Below are 11,765 nucleotides of genomic sequence, written 5' to 3'. Positions count from 1 at the left end.
CCTAGGTCAGTAGGCAGCAGGAGGCCCCTGGGCTGGTTCCTTTATAGTGTGCCAGGCGAGGCCATGAGTCAGCATCTGCCCTGCCCCGGAGGCCCAGCCCCACTTCACGCAGGTGCCCCAATGGGCTGCGGAGCCTCCTCTACCCTGGGCTAGCCAGGACCTCCAGGTGGGTGTCCATGGTGGGCTTGGCAATAGTAGAAGGGCCAAGCTCCCTGTAGCCTGGGAGAGGAGGGCACAGCCCGTGCCCTTCACCACCCTTGCCTGGGCCAGGACTGGATAGTCTTGCCCAAGCACACTTAACTGGGCATTGGGAAGAAGGTGAGCAGGGCAGGATGCTAAGCCGGAGGTCATGCTGGGTGTGGCTGAGTCTCTCAGGGATCTTCTCATCGGAACCCCACTCTCTGCTCTCAGGACAGCCTATGAAGCATGGGCAGTTACAGTCCCCTCCCACATCTCATCCTCCAAGCTGCTCCGAGATCAGCACACACATGATCACACCCACTTTCCAGAGGGAGAAACTGAGGCATGGTGAGGCTTCACGCCCAGTCAGGGTTTGAACAGAGGCGTCACCACAGGTAGGGCCTTTATTAGCAGCCTGCCCTGGTGATGTGATCTTTCCAGACTAAGGCTTCTCACCGTAACACCAAGCGTCCAAGGGCAGGTGACTGACTGCCAGCCCATTTTATAGACAGGAAAACCAGAAGCTTGGGGAGGGAAAAGACACTTGTCCCGGGGGGCCGTGGATCACCTGTGACAGGGCTGCGAAGGGAAACCGGGTTTCTTGACCTGGAAGTGAGGTTTGCTGTATATCCTGGGTCTCTGCCTCTAGGGGGTCTCCCCCACGAGATGGTGCATGGGTATGGGTATGGGCCACCCCTGCCCCAAGGCTTTCATGAGGGCAGGGCACCTGGTGCCAGGTCTGTCTGCTAATGGGGTAAAGGGAGGAGTGGGAGTCCAGGGTGAACAAGTCCCAGCAGGGAACACCTGGAGGTATAACCCAGGAGCTCTTGGGGGGCTGTGGAACTGGGGTTTTTTTCATCTTCCCATCTGGCTTCGAATCAAAGGCTTTACCTCATGCGATCCAAGCCAAGACGACCACAGAATTAGGCAGACCTGAGCACGCAGCCTCCTTGCCAATGTCCCCAGGTCTGGGAGGAGACCACTGGGTCCCTGAGAGGCAGGTCCAGTGGATTCCTAAACAGGAGCTAGGACTAGGGTCACTTCCTGTCCTCCCAAGGATTTGTCCAGGACTGATGCTCTGCATGACTTTGCTCACGCTAATTTGGGAGGCCCAAATTAGACCAGTCTCTCAGGCTGGTCATGTGATTAAGAGTCTGTGTTTCTCATGTTCCCTTGGGGAGCACGAGATCCGGCCTTCATTCTGTGCATGTATTATTGTTAGGCCCACGGTCACACAGCAAGTCAGCGGGAGGAGGAGAATGTACCCAAAGGCTGTCCTGGAATAGCTTCCTCAATTTGTTCTTCTCTCGCTCTCGGTCTCTCTTTTTAAATGGGGCCGGCAGAGCAGGTGGCCTTTGATGAGACTTGAGGGGGCTGATGACAACGTGACTCTTTGACTGGTCCCTAGGAAGAGCCAGCACAGCTGTGGTATAATGACACAGTAAGGGTCACTTCTGTCCATCCATCATTGCGAGTCCTGGGGACCCAAATCAGGTCCCCGGGCTATGTGGCAAACACCCGTGGAACCATCTCCCTGGTCCCCAACTTGATTTTTGAGACAGGTTCTCTCATTGGTCGGAATCCACTAAGTATGCTCTGCCGGCTTCTGAGGGGTCCCAGAAGGTCTCTTTGCCTCTTCAATGCCGGGACTCAAGCGTGTGCCTCCACCCCTGGCCTCGTGTATGTGTTCTGTACCTGTGTGCACACGTGTACGAGACTGTGTGTATGTGGGTAGAAGCCACAGGGCAATGGTGGGTACCTTCCTTGATTGCTCTCCACTTTATTCTTTGAGGCAGCGTCTCTCATTGAACCCATGCTGACTGGCTAGATTTACTGGCCAGCGAGCCCTACATATCCTCCTGCCTCTGACTCCCCAGTCCTGGGATCATAGGCCAGGCTGCTGCACCTGGCTTTTTTATGTGGATGAGGGGAATCTAAACTCAGGCCCTGTCCTCACGCTTGCAAGGCAAGCATTTTACTGAGCGAGCCCTCTCCCCGGGCTTTACCCACTGGTTACTGAGAGGTGTATATATTTAGGATGCGCAGGGGATTGGAGGATGTTTATGTTGTCATTAAATTAGCATCATCATTACTACTACTATTATTATTATGTGATGAGGGCAATGCCTGGAGATCAGAGGACAAATTTATGGATCCGTTCTCCCCTTGCACCTTTACATAGGTTCTGGGGATCAAACTCGGGTCGTCAGGCTTGGCGGCAAGCCCCCTTACCCACCAAGCCATCTTGATGACTTAAGATAGCCATTGTCAAATGGTGGCCACAATCAAGCTAACTAAGGCATCCATCTCCTCACATAGGGAACTGTCTTTTTGTCCTTTTCTTGCCTGTCCCTGTCGGTGGACACTTAGATTCTTCTCGTATTATGATGGTCTTCCAAATAGTGATTTATTCGTCTACACCCACGGAAGTAAGAGGGCAGAGGCAGACGATTGCATTCCAAATGATCCCATCAAACCACGCCTCCCTGAGCCCACTCCTGGTCGTCGTTGCCCTGTCCCTGTTTGCGTGGTTTCTGTTTCCACGGTGTCATTTGCGATTGATGTCATTGCTGGTGAGATGGACAGATACTATGGATGCTGGGCATCGGCATTAGGATGGGCCTTGCAGGCATTTGGCGACTTTGAAGAGTTGTCACCGCTGTGCTTTGCTGTCAAGACTGCGATCACATCTCTCCAGCAGCAATGCAAGGACTGAGCTGGCAGCCTTCAGAAATAACACTGGCATTCGAACTTGAACCTGGGGCAGGTTTAAAATAACACAGACACCTGCACTTTCCTCGGCCGTGTGTGGGCCGTTCTCTTCCCGGATGTGTTTATCTGCATGCTGGAATCACACCCAGCGGAAAGCTGCCAGGGAGGGCTGGGTCGCCCAGTGGCCAGGTGTGGTCAGGGCTGCCCCGGGTTCCTTGGCTACTGCTAGCTCTTCAGTGCTTCCGTTCCCTGTCTTCCAGATCTCACCAAGCTCCCCAGCAACGAAGCAGGGCCACTCATCATCTTCAGCTGTCACTCAAGAGTTCCGTGGTGTAGAATGAACAAGCTTCCAGTAGTTACAAACGTCATGCGTAGCCATGGCACACGCTCACAACCCTGCACTGTGTCCCTGCTCTCCCAGTGGCAGCAGCTGGCTGTTGGCGCATTGTCCTCCCATCCCTGGTCCCTGGCAGGTACATTGTCTCCCAGGTCTCAAGCATTCAGGCCTTGGCTTCTTTGGGATGTTATTGTTACTGAATTCGGGGTCATAGTCTGTGACCCTAGATGCCAGGCTGAACCACTCGATCTCAAGAAGTCAATGAAAACAACCACATAAATAGCAAAGAGCAGAAAAAGGAGACTTAGTCAAAGTGGCCCCATCGGGAAGCGGGACAAAGTGATAGGGTGACCCTTTCAAGTCCATCTTCAGGGTCCTGAAGGGAGACTGAAATTTAAATCTCAGGCTGGAGAGATGGCTCAGAGGATAAAAATATGAGAGCTTGGTGCTCTGGCAGAGGACCTGAGTGGACTCCCAGCACCCACACGGCGGTTCACAACCATCTGTAACTCCAGTTGCACGGATCTGGTGCCCCTTCTGGCCGCTGAGGGCACACACACAGAGACACACGTACACATAAATAAAAATAAAGTTGAAAAGATCTTTAACATTTAAGTAGAGGGCCAGGGATTTGCAAGCCTAAGCATGCCATGATCAAGGCGTGGTCCTGCTCACTGATGACCTGTCATCGTCTGGGCTCCAGTTTCTTCAGAAGGGCAGCCTAGTAAGCTGTCAGGATTGTGGGAAGTCTCTTCCTGGGAGACAAGTTCCATCTCTGGCTGTTGCCAGGTTTCAGCCTTTTCCTTCTCCCACCATGAGATACCGGAGGGGGCTGCCAATGTTGGGGTGATCTATTGAAGAACACAAGTGTCTTTTAAAATATCCTCATCTCTTCCCGGCAATTCTGGTGCGTGCAGAGGACATTCCAGAGCTACTGGTCGTATCCTGAGCTTTGGGTCACCCTCTTACCTGCTGGAGAGAAAAGGTCGATTGTAAGAATACTCAGTGAGAATGCAGCTGTTGCTCAGGCCGCCCCGACCTGACAGCGAAGACGTAGCAGGAAGGCCTTGTTGATGCACAAACACAGCTCTCAGCTCAAAGGGAAGAAGAGATTATTCTGAAGCTGAATATGACTGAGTATGATCTGGTACCGTTCAGGTCACCCTCAACTCTGTGGCCCAGGGTGGTAACTGTTTCAAGAAGGTTTTTTTGTTGTTGTTGTTGTTGTTTTGAATTTGATGTCAGCCTGGAATATATATCAAGTTCTAGACCAGTCAAGGCTACCTAGAGAGAGACTACCTCAAAGAAAAATTCATAAATCAAGGTATTTCTCAGGTTTGCTGGTGCAAACATCAGGCCACAGACGCGAGGGGAGCTCCACTGGAGGCCTCCGATGCTGTCTGGTGACATCCTGAGTGTTGAGCTGGTGGAAGCCAGCGGTTTAAGTTACGTCCCCAAAGATCTCAGTGGAAGCCACAAGGGGCCATGTTAGACCCTGGTGGACACTAAAGATAGCCCAAAATAAGTTTGCTCCAGGTCGGCAACTCCAGGGAACTGACGCTCTCTGGCCTCCGTGCCCACCCGCACACATGAACTCATGTAGACACTGTGCTGGCTAGTTTTATGTCAGCTTGACACGATATGGAGTTATCTGAAAGGAGGGAAACTCAACTGGGAAAGGCCTCCCTAAGATCCATCTGTAGGGCATTTTCTTAATTAGTGCTTGGTGGGGGAGGTCCAGCCCATTGCAGGTGGGGCCATCCCTGGGCTGGTGGTCCTGAGTTCTACAAGAAAGCAGGCTGAGTGTGCCAGTAAGCAGCACCTCTCCATGGCCTCTGCTTCAGGTCCTGCCTCCACATCCCTGCCCTAAGTTCCTTTCCTGACTTCCTTCAGTGATGAATGTGAGTGTTACAGGAGGCGAAGCCCAATTAACCCTTTCCTTCCCAACTTGCTTTTGGTCATGGTGTTTCATTTAGCAATAGAAACCCTAAGGAACATCTACACAAACACATAAAATTTTTAAAGAAAAAAATGTAATATTCCTTCATTCATTCTTTCTTTCTTTCTTTTGGTGTGTGTGTGTGGGGTTAAGGGGGGGGGGGCTTTCTCCACATACTTTCATGGGCTCATGGACCCTGGAGCCCAGTTGGGGAGTTCAGAGTAAAACTCTAGCTAGACCAGACCATTCCAGTGTGACTCACCACCACCCCCATTCCCCTTTCCAGTCCACTTGCCCTCACCAGGGAAGGGGAAGCTTATTGACACAGCTGTCTTCCACCCACACACTTAGGGACTCCTCCAGCCGGCCATGGCATGCAGGGTGATTGTTAGAACACAATCTTGTTCTCCTGGGAGCTTCAGGCAGCTGGCCCCTTGCCTGCCCAACCCCAGCAGCCCTCTTGGTGAGCTACCCATGGGCCACTACTTGCCACAGGCTAGGCTTGATCTATACATGTATGCTCATGTATGATTACTATGCTCATGCATGCTCACTATGCCCAAGCATGCTCACATATGAATTCTGTGTTTTCCTTGTCAGTCACCACCTCTTAAAATCATGCGATATACCATACATCAGGATGATGCGTAAACATATGGGAATCTTAAAGGATATTAAAGTGAAGCCTGGCAATGCCACCCAGCTAAAGAAACAGAGCCTTGAGATGCTCACGGTCATCTCCCTGACTCCACCCTCCACCCCCAGCACAACTGCTTCTTGCAGTTGCTATTCCCTTGTTTTTGTTTATGGGTTTTACGTTATTGTTAGGGTTTGCCTTTGTGCTGAAGGATGGACACTGTATGCCTCTATGCCGTTAAGGGGCTTCATCCATGTGACTGTGTGGGGCACAGATGGCCCATGGTGGCTATTGTCAGACATTCCAGCCCATGCATATGGGTAGTAGGTGTTCAGTCACGGTTAACGTGACTGTCGTTGGGTTTGTTCATGCGTCCTGGAGCACAGCTTTAGAGTTGTTCTAGTTATACTCATGAGTTGCCCTTCTGGAGCAGGGTGTAGCCCCGGCCAAGCCGATTGCATGGCATCAGGCTGTTTTTCATGGTCGTGTGGTCTCATTTCGTTAGTAGCCATGAGACTTCCGCTGCCCCACACTCTTGCTAACTCTGCTGCTGTGCATGGCCGCTGTCTTCTCTGCAACTGGGGAGTAGCATGCATTCCTAGTTAAACTGTTCATTTATTATTTATTTGTGTTCTGTATGTGACATGTGGGAGGGTTGTGGGTATGAGTGTGGAGGTCAGAGGACAATTTTCAGGAATGGATTTTCTCCTTTGATCTCCTTTGGGTTCTGATGATTGAGCTCAGGTCACCAGGCTTGGTGGCAAGTGTTTTGACGCCTTGCCAGCCTGTGAAGCCCATTTGAGCAGTGGGTAAATGGACACAGTTGGTGACAGGGTGACTTCTTGTAGATCAGTGGTTCTCAAACATCACCAGGACTAGAGTGGCTTAGAGACCCCATCAGAATACAGATGGGGGCTGGGACAGAGTTGCTAGCCTGCTGGCCTAACATGTACAAAGCCTGGGCTTTGCTGGGTGGTGGCGGCGCACACCTTTAATCCCAGCACTCAGAAGGCAGAGACAGGCAGATTTCTGTGAGCTCAAGGCCAGCCTGGTCTACAGAGTAAGTTCCAGGACAGGCTCCAAAGCTACAGAGAAACCCTGTCTCAGAAAACAAAAAATAAAAGAAAAAAGAAAAAAAGAAAAAAAAGAAGAAAAGAAAGAAAAAGAAAGAAAGAAAGGAAGGAAGGAAGGAAGGAAGGAAGGAAGAAAGAACGAGCCCAGGCTTCCATCCCCAACACTCTGTAAAGCAGATATGATGGTGCGTGCCTGTAATCCCCACACTTGGGAGATTTAGAAATTCAAGATCATCCTCAGGTACATAGCAAGTTAGAGGTCAACCTGGGCTCCATGAAACCCTGTATCTGAACAAACGAACGAATGAATAGATGGATAAATTCCCAGGCTTTCTCACCAAGCTGTCACAGAGCGGGAAACTGTGTCCATAATAGTTATGGGATGGAATAGCTGCCTGGGAGGGGGCCAGGAAACTAAGAAATGAATACGCTGGATCTATGTCTGCCAGGCACCCATACTCCTTAAAGAGCACAGACTAATGTCCCTCTTCCCCATCCACAGAGCAGTGAGCAGGCCTAGGGTGGCAAACAAAACTTCAGCCTAGAGCATTGGCATACCAGTCACTTCCTCCCTTGTAAACAGGAAAAGGACCACCTAGATAGAGACTGGGTTCTGCCTCCCTACAGAGGCCAGTGTCTGTCTTCAAGCTCTGCCTCCCCAGACGGAGGCCAGTATCTATCTTCAAGTGCTTAGACTTTTCTTTTTTCTTCCTTTAAATGTATTTGTTTAGAGGGTTTTTTTTTTGGGGGGGGGGGGTCAGGACCGATGGCTCTGCAAATAAACACACAGAGACTTCTTATTAATTATAAATGCTCAGCCAATAGCTTAGGCTTGTTACTTACTAGCTCTTTCAACTTAACCCATATTTCCTATCTACGCTCTACCATGTGGCAGTACCTTTTTGCAGCACAGAGTGTTCATCTCCTGCTTCCTCTGCATCTGGCTGGAGACTGCCCTCTTCCTAGTGTGTGTGTGTGTGTGTGTGTGTGTGTGTGTGTGTGTGTGTGCGCGCGCATATACCTATATATTTACACATATATATCCCAGAGTCCCTTGCACCCAAACATAGCCACTGGCAAGGTTGCACATCCCTTCTGATCTGAGGTGGTCAACAAGCAGGTTTGCCTTCTGTCTTCTCCTTTCTGTCTTCTCAGGGTCAAGTTCAAGGTGACTTTGGAATCCACACTTGAATGATCGTCTCAGCCTGGGTCTCCGAAGGGCAGTGTGGAGTGAAGCTGTCTCACCCAACCCTGACACACAGTGTGCTCACTATTCAGATCTAACCACACAATTTAGTAGCGTCCGTGTGGGTGGGGCATAGGCCACAGTGTGAAGTCCGGGGCCAGAGGACGACTCTGTGGAGTGAGTTCTCTCCACTTTGATGTGGGTTTCAGTGATCAACTCAGTTTGCCAGGCATGTACAGCAAGTGCCTAGACCGACTAAGCCATCCCCCTCACCCCTTGACCCTCCTTTGCCTGCAGACTTGGGCAGGAGAGGCATGTTTATCATAGCTGGTTTGTCTATGCTTCCTCATGTTTCTGCTGGAGCAGCTGGCCTTTGGGGTGAATACATCCCCCATACTCATCCTCTTTTGTATCCGACCCTGGAGTCATCATCTCGCCTTTCAATAAAGTCAGAGAGCTTCATATGTATTCTAGCAGGATTTGAAAGGATGAACCCCACCTCCATCTGTTAGGAAAAACCTTAAGGAGAGCCTCTCTGCTGACGTAAAAAGCTCCAATCAAACCAGATTAGACAAAATCAAAAATGCCCACATTTAAGGAATGCCATGTTCTCGGGTGGCCAGGAGCATGGCAGGAGGAAGACAGTGGGAGAGCACAAGCAAAACCGGAAACATGTTGTTCCTTCTCTGGGCAGCAGCCTAAATACCCTGTGGGAGTGGTCCTGACCCTTCCCCGGGGAGGGGTCAGCGCTTGGCAGGCTGGGAGTTGGAGTCCAGAGGTGGAGTCCGGCCCAAGGCAACTCCCAGGGAAGGGGGCCTGAGATGGAGCTTTCTGCTCCATTGGCACCCCAAGAATGACTGCCTGGGGCTGGGGTGATGACCCCAACTTAATATTACAATATGTATTCTAGCAGGATTTGAAAGGATGGACCCCAGGAACTGCATTCAATGCTGAAAGAAATTTCATTTTGTTTTGGTTTGTGGGTACCTCATGCATGTCTAACCAGACCCAGTGATGCAGAGCGCATCTCTGAGGCAGGATAGAAAGACAAGAAAAATTGTGGGGACGTGAAGGAACCCCTCACCTTTCTGCCTTTCCAGCTATGAACCTACAATCTAAACCTAGGAATCTCGCCAGAAACCCTATTTACAGGGAAGGAGCACATACTTGTGTAACCCTGGCTCTCGGCTTACCGCACTTGTGATAGCCCCAGCCAAGGCCTCTCCACAGACACTCCACAATCTCATTCACCATGAGAGAGGAACGGGAACCTAACACTATTGTTTGTTTCTGTGATCCCTGAGAGCAGAGCAATGGAACCTATCTCCTGGCTCAGACGGGCTTAGCCCAGAGAACAAGGGTCCCAGAAGCCCAGGGACCATTCCAGCCACTCCTAGCCAGACGCCCTCAGGTCTGTGGATCCCCAGAGGAGCTAGGATAGGTAAAAAGCAAGCAAGGTTTTATTGAATTGGAAACCAGCTTCCCCCAGGGGAAAGGACTTGAAAGAACTTGAAGGCGTGTTCCCAGCCCGACCTCGTGGTCCACGTCCCATCCCCCTGCCCCTGCCCACAGGACTGGAGCCTAATTGGCTTGGGCCTGTAGGTAAACAAGGGATTGAGTTCAGAGATTCCTGTTTGACTGAGATGGATGGGTGTGGGGTGAGGTGGGAGAAACAGACTGGGGGAGGGGTAGAGGGGGGGGGAATCGTCTAAGAAGTTTCAAGAAGGAACCGGAAAGTGAGGAAAGCAGGGTGGCAGGCAGTCAGCCATCATTATTTCCTCGGTGACTCAGGGCCTTTTTAAAAGTCCGTTTCTGGGGGAAATGTACAGCTTTGGGGAAGACTTTACAGGCTGCGGGTCCCATGTCTGCGTTCCTGTCAGTACAGAGGTCACTGGGAAGCCTCCCACTAGTTGGCAGCTGTCTAGCTGTCTCCCTCTGCGATAACCTCCCTCCCCTCACCCCCTTACCCCCACTTCTCTTTCCTGCCCAGCTGTGCTGTTCTCATCTCTGTCACTAAGACAATGAATTGCTACTCTTTCTGGAATTGTCCATACCACACTTGGGGACATCTCACTTCCTACGCCACTTCCTTGGAGGCCCGTAGCCACACCCAGGCTTTTGGGTGGTGTCTTTTAGTTCTTTACTTAAAAAATTAAGTATGTAAGCCAGGTGGTGGTATCACGTGCTTTTAATTCCAGCACTCGAGAGGCAGAGGGGATCTCGGTGAGATCAAGGCCAGCTTGTTGGACAGAGTGAGTTTCAGGACAGCCAGGGTGATTACACAGAGAAACCCTGTCTCAAGAATCAAAAATCAAATAAATATATGTATGTGTATCTGTGCAGGTGTACCAGGTGTGCACAGGGGCCCACAGAAGCCAGGAGGGGGCGTGAGAACCCTGTTGGGACCATTTGGAGTCCTGGCCTCCAGCTGCTCTTCCCTGCTAGAGATCTTTACTTTCCTTCTGATTTGAGTTACTGAAAGCTGTGTCAAAGTTGTTTACCAGCTCCGCTTCATGAGAGCACGGGTTGCCTTGGTCTTGAGGATCAGAGGATAAGGTTTTCACCTGTTGGCCCACCTGACTGTTGGGTATGTAAGCCTCCCTGGGCCTTTGAATAAAGGGCTTCTTACCAGTGACTAGAGGTCTGTCTCTGTGTGTCTTTGTATGTTTCAACCTCCAGCCCCTTGCCCAAAGCTCGTGAACTATATGGTAGCGCATAGAGTGCAGACAAGCATTGTGCGTTGCAGAACCCCTGGAGCCAGAGTTACTAGATGGGGAGTGGGGGTTGGGGAGGCTCTGGGAGATAAACTTTGGTCCTCTAGAATAGCAGTAAGCGCCCTTAAACTGTGAAGCCATTTCCTCAGCCGTGGGGTGCATTTCTGAGGCCCCCGTTTCTCCACACCCTGTGTTTTCAGCATGTTTTAAGGTTATATTTAATAAAACCTCAAACTCTCCTTTACACTGTCTACTTCTGAAATTTCGACCTGCACCAAAGCCACAGATCCTGGTTTGATCTGAGCCAAGATCCTTAAAATCTAGGGGGATTCTTCAGGCTATTGTGGGTGCCCGTGTGAAGTTGTGTCTCTGTCCCTTTGCAACTGGCACTTCCAAGCACTCAAATTCCTGTCCCATCAAAGCGGCCTCCAGTCCCAGGACCAGTGGCCCTGGTCCCTGACAGCTTGCTCAGTCCCCGAGTCCGGCATCCCACCCTTAGGCTTGGTTGTCTCATCTGTGTCATCAAGGTGCTCCTGAACTCCCAGTCATCCTGTAGCCCAGACAAAGCATCTCACCATGTTACCCACATTGGGGATTATTGAGCGACAAATTCCAGAGGAATTTGTAGCCAGGTAAGCAAATGCCTCAGCTGCACTGAACCCCCTCAATTTAATCACCAAAGAAAGGCCGAGATGAGACCCAGGGCATTTGCACTTCTGCTGATTTATTGGCCAGCTGGACCCACAGAACACACACCTGGAGACAGCCAAGCCCCTCCCCTCTCCCTGTATGTGAAGAGGTCCAACTGTCCCAATGAGTCCTGCCTTGGTGGCCTCTGGGGTGGGGCTCCCTGGGCCTCTCCTGCAAGATGGGGGTATGGACAGAAGATGAAGGGCTAGGTCAGTCATCTCTTCTTCAGATATCTCTTCTCCTGCACAGAGCCCCCTGGCCAGTTGACCATCCCCCTCCAGATAGTGGGACCACCAC

Source organism: Arvicola amphibius, chromosome 6 (assembly GCF_903992535.2).
Source record: "Arvicola amphibius chromosome 6, mArvAmp1.2, whole genome shotgun sequence".
Classification (NCBI taxonomy): Eukaryota; Metazoa; Chordata; class Mammalia; order Rodentia; family Cricetidae; genus Arvicola; species Arvicola amphibius.
This window is presented reverse-complemented; position numbering follows the sequence as displayed.